Source organism: Carcharhinus amblyrhynchos, chromosome 6 (assembly GCF_965287045.1).
Source record: "Carcharhinus amblyrhynchos chromosome 6, sCarAmb.v2.hapA, whole genome shotgun sequence".
In the NCBI taxonomy this organism is placed as follows: Eukaryota; Metazoa; Chordata; class Chondrichthyes; order Carcharhiniformes; family Carcharhinidae; genus Carcharhinus; species Carcharhinus amblyrhynchos.
This window is the reverse complement of record NC_137329.1, coordinates 66,238,633-66,258,551: the sequence shown is the minus strand read 5'-3', so window position 1 is coordinate 66,258,551 and position 19,919 is coordinate 66,238,633. Positions and strand designations below refer to the sequence as shown.

Genomic DNA, 19,919 nt, shown 5'->3' with positions numbered 1-19,919 from the left:
GATTGTAATCTAGAGAATGACTAAACTATTTTTGTTAATGAGTGGGAATAGTATTTATTTGAACAGCATACCACTAAAATTGTTTTATTCAGAAATAGGCAATGGTTAGAAAGGATTTACTGGGTTTGTTAATACTTCAGTTAATTTGTTCACTGTTAGTTTGATAAATAAATTGTTACATGTTGATTTTAGAGTGAGTGTCAGGGATTTATTTTGTATTTAACCACTAGAAGTTGCTGAAGAACAGATTGTGCCACTTCACACACACACTTTTTACAGATCATAGGGCGAAGTACTCCCTTTTGTTCCGTGGGAGCACTGAAGAGAGGCTGCAATTTGCGAGTGGAGAGCTTGTGGGTGAGTACAGCGACTTTTTTTTTCTTTTAAAAACTAACTTTGTTTTTAGTGAGTTTAGTGGGGTTTTTTTTGCTTGCTTTAAGTTTGACCCCGGAAGTAGTTACGAGGGCACTCGGGTCAAGTTTTTTTTTCACCTACTATAAATTAGACCGGAGGGTTTGTTAGGTGTGTTCAGGAAGGTTTCCTGACACAGTAGTGGATAAGCCTACGAGGGGAGAGGCTGTACTTGACCTGGTACTGGCAAATGAACCAGGGCAGGTGATGGATCTCTCGGTAGGAGAGCATCTTGGGAATGGTGACCATAATTCTATCTCCTTCACAATTGCATTGGAACGAGATAGGATCAGGCAGGCTAGGAAGGTGTTTGTCTGGAGTAAGGGGAGATATGAAGAAGTCAGGAAGTTACTTGGACAAATAAACTGGAAGGAGGCGTTCTTAGGGAAAAGTACCGAAGGAAGGTGGCGGATATTCAAGGAATATTTGTCTGGAGCTATGGATGACAACGTTCCGATGAGACAAGGGGGTTTTGGTAGGTCGCGGGAACCATGGTGCACGAAGGCTGTGTTGAACCTAGTCAGGAGGAAAGGGAAGGTGTACAAAAGGTTCAGGGAACTAGGAGAGGTTAAGGATCTTGAGGAGTATAAGGACTGTAGAAAGGAGCTTAAAAGGGAAATTAGGAGAGCCAGAAGGGGTCATGAGAAGACCTTGGCGGGTAAGATTAAGGAGAATCCCAAGGCCTTCTATAAATATGTGAAAGATAAAAGGATGAGAAGAGAAGGGATAGGACCTATAAAAGGTGAAGGGGGAAAGGTCTGTGTGGAACCAGAAGAAATGGCAGAGGTGCTTAATGAGTACTTTGCCTCAGTATTCGCGGTGGAAGCTGATCTGGGAGATGTTGCTACGGATTTGCAGCAGATGGAAAAGATTGAGTTTGTGGATATTAAGGTGGAGGATGTGTTAGAACTTTTGAATTCTATCAAGATAGATAAGTTGCCGGGACCAGATGGGATGTACCCCAGGATACTGTGGGAGGTGAGGGAAGTGATTGCAGAGCCCCTGGCGATGATCTTTGCATCGTCAATGGAGACGGGAGAGGTTCCGGAAGATTGGAGGATTGCGGATGTAGTCCCTATTTTCAAGAAAGGGAACAGAGATTGCCCGGGAAATTACCGACCGGTGAGTCTGACCTCAGTGGTTGGTAAGCTGATGGAGAGGTTTCTGAGGGACAAGATTTACGAGCATTTGGAGAGGTTTGACATGATCAGGAATAGTCAGCATGGATTTGTCAAGGGCAGGTCGTGCCTTACGAGCCTAGTTGAGTTCTTCGATAATGTGACTGAACACATTGACGAAGGAAGTGCCGTGGACGTGGTGTACATGGACTTCAGCAAGGCGTTTGATAAGGTCCCCCATGCAAGACTTCTTGAGAAGGTGAGAGGGCATGGGATCCAAGGGCCTTTGGCCTTGTGGATCCAGAACTGGCTTGCCTGCAGAAGGCAGAGAGTGGTTGTGGATGAGTCTTTTTCTGAATGGAGGTCAGTCACCAGTGGAGTGCCCCAGGGATCTGTTCTAGGACTCTTGCTGTTTGTCATTTTCATAAATGACCTGGATGAGGAAGTGGAGGGATGGGTAAGTAAGTTTGCTGATGACATGAAGGTCAGTGGTGTTGTGGATGGTCTGGAAGGATGGCAAAAGTTGCAGCAGGACATAAATAGGATGCAGGACTGGGCGGAGAAGTGGCAGATGGACTTCAATGCGGATAAATGCGTAGTCGTCCATTTTGGCAGAACCAACGGGATGAATGAGTACACTATCAAGGGCAGGAGTCTTAGTAGTGTTGAAGAGCAGAAGGATCTTGGGGTCCGGGTCCACAGGACTCTTAAATCGGCCTCGCAGGTGGAAGAGGTGGTCAAGAAGGCGTATGGTGTACTGGCCTTCATTAATCGAGGGATTGAGTTTAGGAGTCGGGAGGTAATGCTGCAACTTTATAAGACCCTTGTCAGGCCTCATTTGGAGTATTGTGCGCAGTTCTGGTCGCCTCACTATAGGAAAGACGTAGAAGCTATTGAAAGGGTACAGAGGAGATTTACAAGGATGTTGCCTGGACTGGGAGGCATGCCTTATGAAGTTAGGTTGAGGGAGCTGGGTCTCTTTTCCCTGGAGAGACAAAGGTTGAGAGGCGACCAGATAGAAGTTTATAAAATGTTGAGAGGAATAGATAGGGTGGATTCTCAGAGGCTATTTCCCCGGGTTGAAATGGTCGCTACGAGAGGACACAGATTTAAGGTGCGGGGAGGAAAGTACAGAAGTGATGTTAGGGGTAAGTTTTTCACTCAGAGGGTGGTGAGTGAATGGAATCGGCTGCCGTCAGTGGTGGTAGAGGCGAACTCGCTGGGTTCTTTTAAAAGACTTCTGGATGAGTATATGGGGTTTTATGGGATTGGGGGTTATAGATAGGTCTATAGATTGGTAGGTGTTGATGTGATCGGCGCAACTCGTGGGCCAAAGGGCCTGTTTGTGCTGTAGTGTTCTATGTTCTTTTCGGTGTTTCAGTGTTACTGCTCAGAGGGAGGATCCACCTCTGCTTTATGAGAGATTGGGGGTTGGAGTCCAGGATTTGATCAGTCTTTGAATAAACCTTAAATGTGAAGTGGAAAATCTGTTTAATTTCAGTGGCTTGTTGTCAGGTAAAATAAAAGTGAGGAAATGGTTCTTAACATTATTAAAGAGGTTCTGGGGGTCAAAGATGCTTCCCAAATTTGCCAAGAAAGTATAGAAAGACAGAAAAAGATGACATTTGTAGAATAAGCAAACAGGCTAAAATTGGGTTTAGCCAGGGATAATAAGAAAGCTGAAATTATAACAAGTTAGCCAAGCGTTGAGGTATATCAGAGAAACAGTTGAATGCAGAATTAGAAACAATTAAATTGCAAATGAGAAAGTTGGAGTTAGAAGATAAAAGGGAAAAGATGCGTTGGAAAGATGAAATTGGAATTTGAAGCAAAAAGACTTCAAATGACAAAAGTAAAAGTACCAGATAGAAGTGACAGTGAGTAAGCTCATCGTAGCCAACTGCCTGGTAGGGATATGTCCAAAAGTTACCAAAATTTGATGAAAAAGATGCAGAAGCCATTTCCTTTTTTCATTTTCTTTAAGAAACTGGCTATAAAGGTGAACTGGCCAGAGGAGCTATGGGATGTTAATTCAGATCAATTTGGTAGGTAGGGCTACTGAGATGTTTGCAGTGTTGACAGAAGAGGTGTCAGGAGAATATGAAGAAGTAAAAAAGGCTATTTTGAGTGCCTACAAATTGATACAAGAAGCATATAGACAAAGGTTCAGAAATGCAAGAAATGAACCAAGTCAGACTTATATCGACTTTGAAAGAATTGAACAGATCAACTTCAACAGATGGGGGAGAACATTAAAGATAAAAATGAGTCTCAGAGATATTATTCTGCTGGAGGAGTTTAAAAACTTACTTCCAGAAGTGATAAGAACTCATGTTGAGGAATTAAAAGTTCAAACAGCAAGAAGAGCTGCAGATATGGCAGATTACACATTAATGCATAAATGGAAATCTAGCTTCTGAGAGCTATTTCATTCCATGAAGGACAGAAATTGGAAAAGGGGGAGATCTTTCGATGAAAAACAAAAAGTAGATTGCACTGGGAACAGTTTACCACGTCAAAAAGAATCCCAAGAGGGTGGAAAAGAGGTGAAAGACCTCAGATGTTTTCACTGTAATAAGGTGGGATACACAAAATCATAGTGCTGGTGGTTTAAGAAAGGCACTGGGAAAAAGGATGTGGTAAAAGAGGCTCAACTAGTGGGATTAACTAAGGTAATGAAGGAAATCCAGACAGAAGTTGAGAACCTGAAGGACTGTGTATAGCCCAGGCATGGGCTGCATGGTCAGACAGCACCCAATCTTTTCAAAGACCTCACCTGTATGGGTAAGATTTACTCAGGTAGAACAGGGTGAGTAGGCAAAGAAGTTAAAATATTGAAAGATATGGGAGCTAGTCTGTCTCTCGTAGTGAGATGAAAATATTTGCACTCCTTCTGAAATATCGCACAAGAGAGTGGTAATCTGTGGAATAAATGGAGAGATGAGTAGACTCTCCCTATGTAAGATAAGAGAAAGTCCAATCAAGACTGGGGAAGTGATAGTGGGAGTGATGAAAAACTTGACTTGTACAGGAATACTGTTTACCCTTGGAAGCGATATAGCTGGATCACAGGTGGGAGTGATGCCCATTATAGTGGAAACAGTGGTTTGTAGTCATTGTAGTGGTTTGAAAACTACCCAGTCTTCAGGAGAACAGTGACCACAACACCACACAACCCTGCCACAGCAACCTCTGCAAGACATGCCGGATCATTGACACGGATGCCATCATCTCATGTGAGAACACCATCCAGCAGGTACACGGTACATACTCTTGCAGCTTGGCCAAAATTGTCTACCTGATACACTGCAGGAAAGAATGTCCCGAGGCATGGTACATTGGGGCGACCCTACAGGTACTACGACAGCAGATGAATGGACACCGCTCGACAAAGAGTGTTCTCTTCCTGTTGGGGAACACTTCAGTGGTCATGGGCATTCGGTTTCTGATCTTCGGGTAAGCATTCTCCAAGGTGGCCTTCACGACACACAACAGCACAGAGTCGCTGAGCAGAGACTAATAGCCAAGTTCTGTACACGAGGACGGCCTCAACTTGGATCTGGGGTTCATGTCACACTATCTTTAACCCCCGTGACTTGACTGGGCTTGCAAAATCTCACTAACTGTCCTGTCTGGAGACAATGCACATCTCTTTAACCTGTGCTTAAGTTTTCTCCACTCACATTGTTTGTAGCTTTGAGACTTGATTATCTGTAAAGACTCGCATTCCAACCGTTATCTTGTAAATTGAGTCTGTGACATTATATGCCCTGTTTGTAAATAGAACTCCCGCTCACCTGATGAAGGAGCAGCAAGCGCTCCGAAAGCTAGTGGTTTTTGCTACCAAATAAACCTGTTGGACTTTAACCTGGTGTTGTGAGACTCTTACTGTGTCAATCCTCTCAAAGCAGCACAGGTTCAGAAGGAAGTGGAAGCAATGCTGCAAGAAGACATCATACAGCCAAGTCAAAGCGAATGGAGTTCCCGATCACGTTGGTCCCCAAACCTGATGGTACTCAATGACTCTGCGTAGATTACTGGAGTCATAGAATCCTACAGTGCTGAAAGAGGCCAATGTGCCCATTGAATCCCACTCAGGCTCTATCCTGTAACCTCACGCATCTACCCTGGCTAGTTCCCCCTGACACCAAGGGGCAATTTAGCATGGTCAATCCACCTAACCCGCACATTTTTGGACTGTGGGAAGAAACTGGAGCGCCCGAAGGAAACCCACTCAGACATGGGAAACGTGCAAACTCCACATAGTGACGCAAAGCTGGAATTGAACCTGGGTCCCTGGTACTGTGAGGCTGCAGTGCAAACCACTGTGCCACTGTGTTGCCCTGGAAGGTCAACGCTGTGATTAAATCTGCAACGTACCCAATTCAAAGGCTGGCAGATTGTCAGGAAAAAGTAGGACAAACCACTTGCATCACAAAATTGGACTCACTTCTCGGTTACTGGCAAGTACTTTTGTCAGAGAGAGCAAAAAGCATTTCTGCTTTTGTGATCCCAAAAGGGCTGTATCGATTTAAAGTAATGCAGTTTGGGATGAAAAATCCACCAACCACTTTTCAAAGGCTTATGAGCAGAGTTGTTGCAGGATTGACTAATTGTGCTGTCTACATAGTTGACTTATTGATCTTTAGTCATTCATGGAAAGATCACATGGAACATTTGGCAAAGCTCTTTGAGACTATGGAAGGCAAAGTTGGTCATAAACTTGGCAAAAACAGAATTTGCAAAGGCGGAACTGGCATTCTTAGGACACAACATAAGGGTATGGACAGATGACAACAAGATACGCGAAGGCGAAGCCCATCGAGGAATTTCCAAGACCATTCTCGATGAAGGAAATGTCACAACTTTTGGGATTGAGCAGATTCTACAGAAAATCTGTACCAAACTTTCATAGTATAATAGCACCATTGATGGATTTGTTAAAAAATATGAAATTTTGGTGGACAGAACAATGCCAGGCAATAACAGATGTTAACCATGAAATCTGTTTTAGCCATGCCATATTTTTTGAAACTTTTTTTTAGAAGAACAGTACAGCACAATACAGGCCCTTCGGCCCTTAATGTTGTGCTGAGCTATGTCCGAACTCAAGATCAAGCTATCCCACTCCCTATCATTCTGGTGTGCTCCATGCGCCTACCCAATAACTGCTTGAAAGTTCCTAAAGTGTCCGACTCCACTAACGCAGCAGGCAGTGCATTTCACATCCCAACCATTCTCTGAGTAAAGAACCTACCTCAGATATTCCTCCTATATCCCCCACCATGAACCTTATAGTTATGCCCCCTAGTACCAGATACATCCACTCAAGGAAATAGTCTCTGAATGTCCACTCTATCCCCCGGTCATCTTATAAACTTCTATTAAATCATCTCTCATCCTTCTCGGCTCTAAAGAGAAAAGCCCGAGCTCCCTCAACCTTTCCTCATAAGACCTACTCTCCAAACCAGGCAGCATCCTGGTAAATTTTCTCTGCACTCTCTCCAACGTTTCCACATCCAGAGGTGACCAGAACCGCATGCAATATTCCAAATGTGGTCTCACCAAGGTCTGGTATAGTTGCAGCATAACCCCACGGCTCTCAAATTCAAACCCCCTGTTAATAAACACTAACACACTATAAGCCTTCTTCACGGTTCTGTCCACTTGAGTGGCAACCTTCAGAGATCTATGGAATATGAGCCCCAAGATCTCTCTGTTCCTATACATTCCTCAGAACTCTGTAATCCACATTCAAGTTTGTCCTACCAAAATGAATCACCTTGCACTTATCAGGGTTAAACTCCATCTGCCACTTTTCAGCCCAGCTCTGCATCCTATTAATGTCTCTTTACAGCCTACAAGAGCCCTCCACCTCATCCACTACGCCACCAATCTTGGTGTCATCAGCAAATTTACCAACTCACCCTTCAGACCCCACTTCCAAGTCATTGACAAAAATCACAAATAGCAGGGGACCCAGCACTGATCCCTGTGGTACACTGCTGGTAACTGGCCTCCATCTGAAAATTTTCCCTCCACCACCACCTTCTATCTTCTATGAGATAGCCAGTTACTGATCCAATCGGCCAAATTTCCTTCTATCCCACACCTCTTACTTTCTTCATGAGCCTACCATGGGGAACCTTATCAAACGCCTTACTAAAATCCATATATATGACATCAACTGCTCTACCTTTGTCTACACACTTAGTTGCCTCCTCAAAGAATTCAATCAAATTTGTGAGGCAAGACTTATCCCTCACAAATCAGTGCTGACTATCCTGGATTAAGCTGCATCTTTCCAAATGGTCATAAATCCTATCCCTCAGGACTTTTTCCATTAACTTATTGACCACTGAAATAAGACTAACTGGCCTGTAATTACCAGGGTCATTCCTATTTCCTTTCTTGAAGAGAGGAACAACATTCACCACTCTCCAGTCCTCTGGCACAATCCTTGTGGAAAGTGAAGACTCAAAGATTAAAGCTAAAGGCTCAGCAATCCCATTTATTGCCTCCCAAAGTATCCTAGGATGTATCCCATCTGGCCCAGGGGACTTATCGACCCTCAGGTTTTTCAAAATTGCTAAAACATCTTCCCTCAAAACATCTACCTTCTCCATGCTATCAGCCTGTATCACAATCTCATCCTCAAAAACATAGCCCCTCTCTTTAGTGAGCACTGAAGAAAAGTATTCATTCAGCCCCTCACCTATCTTTTCTGACTCCATGCACAAGTTCCCACTACTATCCTTGACCGATCCTAACCTCACCCCAGTCATTCTTTTATTTCTCACATATGAGTAAAAAGCTTTAAGGTTTTCCTTGATCTGACCAGCCAAGGACTTCTCATGCCCCTCCTAGCTCTCCTAAGCCCATTCCTTGCTACCTTGTAACCCTCAAGTGACCCAAATGAACTTTGTTTTCTTATCTTTACATACACTTCCTTTTTCCTCTTGACAAGACATCCTCACTCAGCCATTTCCTCCTTGCCTGACAGGGACATACATATCAAGGACACACAGTATTTGTTCCTTGAATAAGCTCCACATTGTGCCCTTCAAAGACTTCATCAATGCCAGCGACGTAGGTGTTGAAGCTGCATTGTTACAGGAGGATGATTGTGGAATTGAAAGGCCAATTGGTTATTTTTCAAAAAAAACTCAATATCCATCAAAAGAAATTTAACAATTGAAAAAGAATTATTGAATTTAGCAGTGGCCTTGCAACATTACAAACAATGCACCAGAGATGACTGTGTATACCGATCACAATCCTTTGACATTTCTGGAAAGATTTAAGGACAAGAACACCAGTCTTTTCTGTTAGAGTCTTATGTTATAAGTATTTAATTTACAGATTGTACATGTGGTGGGTTGTGAAAATATTATTGTGGATGCTTTATTGCAAGTTTAGAAGAAAAACGTTTATATGACAGAAATGATAGTGTTCAATGTTATATATCAATAGAATTAGTATAAAGTGTGAAACTCTAGATTAATTAACTATGAATCTAGTAATATAATGAAGTTCTCTGCTTTATAACAATAACAATTTCAATCTAAGATGCTGGTGAACTAGGAGCTGATGCCGATTCACAAGCATAGTGATGAGAGGGGGGAGGTGATATGTTGGGGTGATGGGAAAGACTGATGGGTGGGTGGTGATGAAGGAAAACCGGTGGGGAGATGGTGTGGGTGAGGCATGGTGGGCAAATGAATCTTGGTGTGAACTAGGACAGGGCAGCAGAGGTTTAAATGAACCGAAGATTAATGAGCTTGAATGTTGGAAGTCCGGTATGGAGAGTGTTGAAATAAACCTCCCTCTGTGACTGAACCCTACACTTCCTAACCCACAGACTGCTATCAATAAGGATAGGCAACAACAGCACAAAATTAACTTGCTTTCTGAAAAAAATAGACGATTCTAAGGCGTTAGGAGTCAAGACAAGATGGAAATAATGTTGGCCTACTCACATTGAGGTCACTACAAATAGCAGAAAGTCTACTGGTAAGGAGCAAAAAATCTCCAATATGAGGTAAAGAACAAAGCAACCTAATGGGGGAGATGATCACCCTGACAATTTGGGTTCTAGCTGATCATAAAGGTTTGAGTGAATGACTGGCATGGGGTAAGCTACAAGCCCTCAGAAATACAGAATATTAACAAGTGTTCGGAGCCTGGGGCAGCTCTCATCAGGCAGTCACTTTGTTCCGATGGAAGATGGATCAAGGAAGATGGGGGAAGCGTTCCCTAATAATTCAACTAGACAGCTGAACCTAAGAAACTGTCCACTCATCTTCTGGGATCAGTGAACTGCTCTCAAATGTCATGGTTGTTTACCTTTGCTATCTATTTAGCTAATGCATCACATCCAAACTACTGCTTTTTAATAAACTTAAACGACAATAAAATTACTTACAAATAGCTGACTGCCTATGTTAGCTATCTGTGGCTTCTGATTGATGTCAAGAGTGGGATTCACAGGTATTGAAGTGTCATTGGCCTAAAATTTGAGAAGCAAAGCTTCTAAGCTATAGTTAAACATACACAGAAAAGTTATTAAGTGACGCCAAGGGTCACAATAACATTGGCATACACTAGGGAAAGACTGAGAGACAAAAACAGAAAATGCTGGGAAATCTAAGATCTGACAGCATATGTGGAGAGAGAATAAAGCTAATGTTGAATCTGATGACTCTTCGTCAGAGAAGAAATTCAGATGAGATCTATACTATGGGGGGATGGGAAGGATGCCATAATTGGGCAAATGAAATGTAAATGGTAATGCTAAAGCCTGAGAAAGACACTAAAAGTGTCGATTAAGTGATTGGAATGTGTGAATGACAGAACAGAGGTACAGATTGTTAAGGATTATCTAAGGAATGCGGCAATTAATCTGAAGTGGGGGTGTGAGATTTAGCAGACAAGATGGAGAAGTGGAAAAATAGAAGTAATAATGAAAGGCGATAATGATGGATGAATGCGACGAAAAGAAATTAAACAAAATAAATGGAAATGGTGTGACGGAGGACTGGACCAGGGTGTCCCGGAGAGAATGGTCCTGTGGAATGCTGAAAGGAGGGGGCGAGGAGAAGATGTTAGGAGTAGTGGCATCATGCTGGAGCTGGCAGAAATGGCAGAGGATGATCCTTTAAATGCTGGTGCAGTGAAAAGTGAGGACAAGTGGTCCCTATCCTGGCTCAGGGAGAGAGGGGAGAGAGTGAGAGCAGTGGTTTGGGGGCACAGGTTGGACACGGTTGAGAGCCCTGTCAACCACAGTGAGTGAAAAATTACGAATGAAGGAAAACAAATTGGCAATGCTATTTTGGAAAGTGGCATATCAACTGATACAGTCTGACTGGAGTAAGAGATTCCGTGGGAATGGTTGAAGAGTATGACGGCACGTGTGGCAAAATTATGGAGGCATGGTGACACAGTGGTGAGCACTGCTGCCGACAGCACAGGGATCCAGGTTCAATTCCGGCCTTGAGTAACTTTCTGTGCGGCATGTTTTGCATATTCTCCTCGTGTCTGTGTTTTCCTCCGAGAGTTCCGACTTCTTCCCATATTCCAAGGATGTGCATGTTTGGCCATCTTAAATTGCCCCTTTGTGTCCCAAGATATGAAGATCAGGGGGATTAGCGGGATAAATACGTGGGTTCATGGGGATAGGGCCTGGGTAAGATACTCTCTTAAGGTTGGTGCAGACTCGATAGGCCGAATGGTCTCTTTCTGCATTGTAGGGATTCACTAAGTCTAGGTCAGGAGTGAGGGATATTCTGGGAGCGGTTGTCGAATATGGTGGATTTACATAATAAATATATCTTTGATAGGCTTTCTAAAATGGTTCTGTAAGGAAAGATTAAGTTGAAAAAAGAACAGAATAAGTTGGTTCATGGTTTTTGCCTCACAGCTGAATAAAAAAAATTAGTTAAAGAACAGATCAATAAGCTAATCAAGGAATGTGATGGCTGGGAGGAGGGGTCTGTTTTCTTATACAACAAGAATGGGAGGCACAGGACAGTTATGTTACACAAGGAACGAACTAGATTAAACACTGGAATCTGTGAGAGTTGAACTGGCAGAGAAGTCATGTGACACAAAAGAGGCTGGGTCCAGGCCAACCAAGCTAAATGGCCTCATGAAAAAACTCAAGGATGTTAAAGAGACTGAAACCAGGCTGGCAGAAGTATAAGAAGTGAAGGAAAGACCCAAGGGATTTAAAAAGATGAAGGGAGTGACCTGATAGTCGAGTTGACAGACACTTTCTTTTCAGGGTTCAACAGATACCAGGGAAGTTCCAAAACAGGCAGAGAGGCAGTGAAGGGGATTCACGACTTAGCTGAAGAACCTGAGGGGAGTCAAATTGTTCAACCAGGAAAGATAAAGGTTGAAGAAGGTGTAACTTGTAGAAACTTTCATTCCAGATTTACAGAAAGACCAACGGACGTCCCAAATGGAAAGTCAGGGTGATGCCTCATCCAATTGAATAGTCACAGGTTAGGGCAGCAGAAGCTAGCAGCCATCTGTGAGCAATGATATCCTGAAGGAGAGGGGATAGATTGAGAACCAATCCATCCTCATCCCCATAGTAAATGAATTGGGAAATTCCCTTCAGCAAAACCATACTTGTAACAGCCTAAAAGGAAATTGAGGTGCTTACTGATAAGTATTACACATTCTAAACATCAACAAATCATGGTGACAGCGGTATGTTTGTACAGTTCAAAGGCTGCAAAAAAGCTCTACAGTTAGTAGCTGTGCCTTGAACTCTTCTGACTTTAAATCCCGGTTGCAGCCAAGAAACAATTTTGGGTGAGAGAAGTATAAAAAACATTAAAAGGATTTGAAATAACAGGAATGTAATTGGAATACTGGCTACCTTTTCTTCAGCTTTGCCCAAAGAGCTTAAAACAGCAGAGTTTAAATTGGATTTTGTTGATCCATTTAAAACATGGTGTTTTAAATGTTAGGTAAAATGACAGTTCCATGCATTTCAGAGTGCCTCTTAGAAAACAAGCAGGGAAGGTAACTCTTGTGGCTGACTGTTTCTTTTTAAATTCACCACACAAATTGTGCATTGCTAAACGTATAATTTAAAATTACTAAATTTTGAGTTTTGAAGTTGTGAGTTTCTCAGCAGAGCCACAGTGGATTTTGTTTTTGTTTAACAAGTTTCCAAGATCTCACGAGTATATAATACCATAAGAGACACAAGGGATCCCACAAATTCAATGACTTATCTGTAGAAATCAAATGTGAGATCTGGGGCAGGATTTCCCATAGAAGAATTGAATCCTGTGTCAGAGTGGAAATGGGGAAGACTTCTCTGCTATGGAAGTGGTGGGAATGTGTGTCATACCCACAGTGTGGGCCTAATTAGTTATGCAGCGGGGGATTTCCTGACATTTTGTATGTTGGAGTGGGCTAGATGGCTTGCACCTCTCCATCATATTAGGGTGCCATATTCAAAAGGTGCATGGACATTAACTTATTCATTGTTGAAGAAGAGCCATCTCCCAGAAGGCACTGAAGTAAGGCGATTCCCTTTGTAGATGTCTGACTCACCTATTGCACCATGTGGTATTCCAGTGTCTGGTCACTGGAGATCTTCACTGTCCCTTCTGATCCCCGTGACCTGCCTTGCAGGTAAGTCTGCCATTTGCACACCACGTTGATCCAGATGTTCGAGACCGGTGTGAAAACCCGCTGGCAGCATGGATAATCAGGCAGGGATTTGAATAATTGCTAAGATCCACATCCCATTAATGGGACACAGAAGGGTTTCACATTGGCGTTGGGTAGGAATGACAAACAGCCACGATGGGTGGAAAAACACGTTCCCGCCACTATTTTAAGACTATTAAAGGTTTGGCTCCCACAGTATTGTCCTCCCCTTTGTCCACCATTAATCCCTGTAGGAAGGGTCTGGAAAATTGGATTGAATCATTCAGACCGCTTGGTATTTTTTGTTACCTTTCAAAGTCTTGTGTGCGGGAGATCCGAGAATCACCTCTGAACTGATTGCATGCACTTCTGTCTCTGATCTAAGACATCACTTAAAACCAGAAAGCCTGAACATAACTGTTTCTAAAATTGGTATTTATAAAATTACTAGGCGTGAGTTGGAATTTTAAGGCAATTATATTTTTCAAAAAGCAAATGGAAAGAAACAGGCCAGGTGGTTCCTATGCATCAAAACAAATACCTGTTCTGGAAAGAAATAAATAGAACACTCACAACATCCATCAGTCCAATTGCGATTTGAATTTGAGATAATTTTAAAACCAAAGTCAGGTGCAATCTAACTGGGTACTTTTGAAAAGATAAAATGTAGCTTAACTGAACAAACAAACAAAATATGTTAATGCCTAGAATCAAATGTGAATGTTTAATTGCCATTTTAAAGGTATAATGAAAATATTTCATTGTATTGTAAAGTTTCTCTCAGCTCATGAACGAGATAGGATAGCAACTATTGCATGTGTAAAATAGTGCGAAGGGGTAATTGAGGGTTGGAGATAGAGTTAAAAAAGGATACAACATCAAATGGGAATTGGAATAACTCACCTTGGGTGCAGTTCAATAAACCAATTTGGTATAACGTATATTCTAGTGAAAGGAAGTTGTAGATGAGACTAATAACTTGACAGCTTTCACTTGCAGATATCTGTGTCCTTGCCTATGAGCTTTTTAAGAGAACTGAATTTGATAGTCTGGCCATCACCTGAGACACTGGGACCATGCAGGAGAGGATTAGCAAAGATCTTGAGACAAGGTTCCCTTTTGGTCTTTTGAGAAGATTACCTGAAAATCAGGAAGGCTAATCGGACGGAGTAGCATGGTGTGCTTTGCATAACTGCTGGGAAGTAAATTAAAGAGGAATGGGACAGGGATGAAAGTGTGCAGTCGTGGTTTGTTGTTTGTGAAGTCACTAAAATGCAGGAGTAAAGTTGCACTGAGGAATAGCTCATAGGCATGCTCAGGTACCTGACAAACAAATTAACCTGAATGGTTAATATCACCTGACGAGAAAGAACAAACATTTTTATATGAGCAAGGCTCTAACACACTATAGAGAAACTTACTTTAAGACAATGAAGATGGTCAGAGCGAATAAAATTGAAATTAAAGGAATTTTGTGTTAAAATAATGGAAACCCAATAGAGAAATATTCAAGAAGAATTATCCACACACTGGATATAACTGAAGGGAGAATTGGCGAATCCTTTACATCTATGCATAATATGTTGCTTTAACTGCATCTATTTGTATACAAACATGTTTGCAAAAGAATACGAGATTAGGGAAATGAGTTTATGCTTTGGAAATAATAAACAATACTGGTCAGACAATAGTGTTGCTAATCCTCTCCTACAATATATAATCAAGAAATGAGGGAAACAGCTTGTATTTTAAAATAACTGTGTTAGCCAAAATTTAATTGTGGGATGTCAATAAGAATATTTCCTTCTCAAAGGGGGAGAAGTGAGCGATACGGACATTGAAGAAATCATATTCTTTCTAAACTGTATTGAATCCAAACGTCACAAAGATTGCACTCCCGACAGTATTTTGCTGCAATTATACAGGACAGTTTTGGTGTCCTTATCTGAGGAAGGATGTTCTTGCTGTAGAGGGAGTGCAGAGAAAGTATACCAAACTGTTCTTGGATTGGCTGGACTGATGTATGAGGAGAGATGGAGTCAATCAGGAGTATATTTGCTGGAGTTCAGAAGAATGAGGGGAATCTCATAGAAACCTATGAAATTCTAACAGGTCTAAACAGGGTAGATGCAAAAAGAACATTCCTGATGGTGGGGCTGTCCATAACCAGAGACAGTTACAGGGGAAACGTCTTCACCCACAGAGTGATGAGCCTGTGGAAGCAGCAATTGAAGTCAAAATGTTATACATTTTCAAGAAGCAGTTAGATATGGCTCTTGGGCTAACGGAATCAAAAGTGGGAAGGCAGGATCAGGTCCCTTAGTTGGATGATCAGCCATGATCATATTGAACAGCAGAGCAAGCTTGAAGGACCGAAAGACCCACAACTACTCCTGTTTTCTACATTTCTATTGAGATCACTAGACTTTACAAACTTGAACCAATAATAGATAGCCATCTGACACCCCACATACCCGTGTAGAGATTCTGTGAAATATTTCTATATGCAAAAATATGTCCAGTCACAACAGAACATTTGCATTTGGGACAAAAATTTGTGACATAAATAGTCATTTGATGGTGCAGAACTTGAGCATTGCTAAAAAACGTTTGTTGAAGCTTCTTGTCTCACACTCATCAGAACAATTTCATGAATACCAGATAGTGAAGGGAACAACAATTTACACTGCATGAGAAGGAGTGCCAATTGTTGGCAATAGGACTGTGATTGGTAGAAGCATTGCCATTGGGAATGCACCAGCCACTGGTAAGTGACAGTTAACTGCAAGCTTTGTTAACAGACTTTTTTTCCTGAAGGATAAGTGGTGAGTGGAGTGGAATTAGAAGGGAATTGTGTGATGGCAGTGGTGAGGATATCAATATGAGCTCGTCAGTGATCAGGAGCAGAAGTACAGAAGCTGCAGGTGGTAGCAAGGTCAAGAAGTTCTTGAAATTATGGGTCAGAGAGATTGTACGGAAGCGGGACGGGGGAGACTGTATAGAAGAATATTGAAATCAGTGGAGAGAGAGCAGATAGATGAGACTGAAAATACCAAGGGGAGCAAAGGTATGCAAGAGTCACAGGATGATTGTGGAAATGAGGAGTACATAGAGAATGCAGAGATAAGGAGGGGAGGAGGATGAAATAAGAGGGGAAGATATTGCCTGGCTATTCGCATAGATGATGTGGAATCTGCATGGACTGTGTTGAGAAACAAAAGGGACAAAAAACATTGCTGGGGATGGTACACAGACCAAACTGCATTGGTAATGTTGAGAAAAACATTAGATAGGAAATCAGATGCATGTGTTAAAGGGACATCTGTGATTATGCGTGAATTTAATCTGGATATAGATTGGGAGAGTCAAATTGGTCACAATTCAATAGGGGAGGAATTTCTGGCGTGCATATGGGATGGTTTCCTGGAGCAATATGTTGAGGAACCAACGGGGATCAGGCCAAGTTGGACTGGGTGTTGTGCAATGCGAAAGAATTAGTTGGCAATCTAGTTGAGAGCGAATCCTTGGGGACAAGTGACCATAATATGGTATAAATGTTAAGGTGGATAATGATGTAGTTGATTCTGAGGCCAGGGCCCTGAATCTCAATAAAGGTAAATTTAATGGTACGAGGCATGAATTGGCCATGACGAACTGGGAAACATTACTGAAAGACAGTGGACCGGCAACGACAGGCATTTAAAGAACATTAAAGGTGAACTCTAGAAGTTGTTTATTCCTATTTGGCTCTAGAGTGGTAAGGGAATTGTGGTCAAATCATGGCTTACAAGGGAAATTAGAGATAGTATCAGATTCAAGGAAGAAGCATACAAATTGGCAAGAAAAAGCAATAGGCCTGAGGATTGGGAACAATTCAAAATTCAGCAATGGAGGACCAAGGGATTGATTAAGAAGGGAAAAATAGAATATGAAGGTAAGCTAGCAGGGAACACAAAACAGACTGTAAATGTTTCTGTAGATATGTAAAGACAGAAAGATTAACAAAAATGAATGCAGGCCCCTTACAGTCAGAAATGGGAGAATTCATGGGCAATAAAGAAATAAATTTGTACTTTGCTTCAATCTTCACTAGGGAAGGCAAAAATATTGTGCCAGAAGTGCTGAGAGGAACATATTTTAGTGAGGAGCTGAAGGAAATCAGCATTAGGAGAGAAATGGTTTTGGGGAAATTCATGGGATTGAAGGTGGATGAATCTCCAGATCTTGATAACCTTCATCCCAGAGTACTTAAGGAAGTGACCCTGGAAATAATAGGTCCATTGGTGGTTATTTTCCAAAATGCTTTGGATTCTAGAATAGTTCCTATAGGTTGGAGGATAGCTACTGTAAGCATGCAATTCAAGAAGGAGGTAGAGAGAAAACAGGGAACTGTAGACCAGTGAGCCTAATGTCAGTACTGGGGAAGTTGCTAGATTCCATTATTAAGGATTTCATAATTCGGCATTTGAAAGACAGTGGTATAATCAAAGTCAGCATGGATTTACAAAAGGGAAATCATGCTTGAAGAATCTGGATTTTTTGAGCATATAACTAGTAGAATTGACCAAAGAGTGGTTCACAGTGGATGTGGTTCATTTAAACTTTCAGAAGGCTTTCAACAAGGTCTCACATAACAGACTACTCTGTAAAGTTAAAGCTCATGGGGTTGCAGGTAATGTCTTGAGATGAATAGAAAACTGATAGAATAGCATAGCAGATGGAATAGAATAGCAGATAGGAAGCAAAGAGGTGGCACAAATTCATTTTGATAGGACAAACTTGAATGCGGATTACAGGGTCAACGGCAAGGTTCTGAGGAATGTGGAGGAACAGAGAGATCTTGGGGTTTATATGTACAGATCTCTGAAGATTGCCACTCAAGTGAATAGAGCCGTGAAGAAGGCTTACAGTGTGTTAGCATTTATTAACAGGGGGTTTGAGTTTAAGAGCCGTGGGATAATGCTGCAACTATACCAGACCTTGGTGAGACCACATTTGGAATATTATGTTCAGTTCTGGTCACCTCACTATAAGAAGAATGTGGAAGCATTGGAGTCAGAGGAGATTTACCAGGATGCTGCCTGATTTTGGAGGGTAGGTCTTATGAGTAAAGATTGAGGGAGATGGGGCTTTTCTCTTTAGAGCAGAGGAGGATGAGAGGCGACTTAATAGAGGTTTATAAGATGATGAGAGGGATAGATAGAGTGGACACGCAGAGACTATTTCCTCGGGTGGCTGTAGCTGTTACCAGGGGGCATAACTATAAGGTTCAAGGTGGGAGATATAGGAGTGATGTCCAAGGTAGATTCTTTACTGAGAGAGTGGTTGGGGTGTGGAATGCACCGCTTGCTGTGATAGTGGAGTTGGACACTTTAGGAACTTTCAAGCGGTTATTGGATAGGCACATGGAGCACACCAGAATGATAGGGAGTGGGATAGCTTGATCTTGGGTTTGGAATAGCTCGGCACAACATTGACGGCTAAAGGGCCTGTACTGTGCTGTACTGTTCTATGTTTCTAATCTTTTTCTGATTGGCAATCAGTGACTAGTGGGGTTCTGCAGGGATCTACGCTAGGACCCAACTGTTCACATTATATATTAATGATTTTGAAGAGGGAACTGAATGCATTATCTTCAAATTTGCAGACGATACAAAGTTGGGAGGGAGGGTGAGCCATGAGAAGGATGCTGAGGTGCTTCAGCATGATTTGGACAGGCTGAGTGTGTGGGCATCTGCATGGCAGATGCAGTATAATATGGATAAATGTAAGATTATCCACTTTGATAGCAATAATTCTAAGATAGCTTATTACTTGAATGGATGTAAATTGAGAGAGGTGGATCCTCAATGACACCTTGGAGTCCTTGTGCATCAGTCGCTGAGAGTAAGCACAAAAATATAGCAAGCAATAAAGGCAGCAAATGGTATATTAGCCTTCATAGTGAAAGGATTTGAGTATATGAATAGGGATGTTTTGCTGCAATTTTGAATTTGAATAGGGATGTTTTGCTGCAATTGTATAGACATTGGTGAGGCCACACCTGAAGTATTGTGTGCAGTTTTAGTGTCCTTATCTGAGGAAGGATATGTTTGCTATAGAGGGAATACAGCAAAGGTTTATCAGGCTAATTCCTGGGATGGCAGGTTTGTTATGAGGTGAGACTAAATTGGTTAGGATTATATTCACTAGGGTTTAGAAGAATGAGAGGGGATCTCCTAGAAACCTATAAAATTCTAACAGGGTTAGGTAGTGTAGATTCAGAAAGAATGTTCCCAATAGTGGAGGAGTCTATAACTAGGGATCATATGTAAGGATAAGAGGTAAACTTTTGGAACTGAAGTGAGGAGAAATTTTTTTCACCCAGAGGGAATTCACTAATGCCAAATGTACCTGAGACCAAAATGTTGTCTGATTTCAAGAAGAAATTAGATATAGCTCTTTGGGGCTAAAGGATCAAGGGCTATGGGAGGAAGTGGGGAGGTCAGGATATTGAATTCGATGATCGAACATGATCAAAGTAAGTGGTGGAGCAGGCCCGGAGGGCCAAATGGCTTACTCCTACTTTTAGTTTCTATGTTTAATGGATCTGTCTTTTCACAGAGACGACACCTGGCTTTAATACATGCATTATAATTTACATCAGCCAGGATAAGTGTGAATGTGAGTCAATAATGCCCACATAAGTGTTGATCTCAGAGGGGTATTGGAGTGAGT

The 19,919-nt window shown here is 41.9% G+C and overlaps 1 protein-coding gene across 3 annotated transcripts in view; it reads right to left on the bottom strand.

Moving 5' to 3' along the window:
- acp2 (acid phosphatase 2, lysosomal) overlaps positions 1-19,919 on the bottom strand; it is a 131,543-nt gene that overhangs the window by 61,158 nt on the left and 50,466 nt on the right. The gene's annotated exons all lie outside the window — the stretch shown is intronic.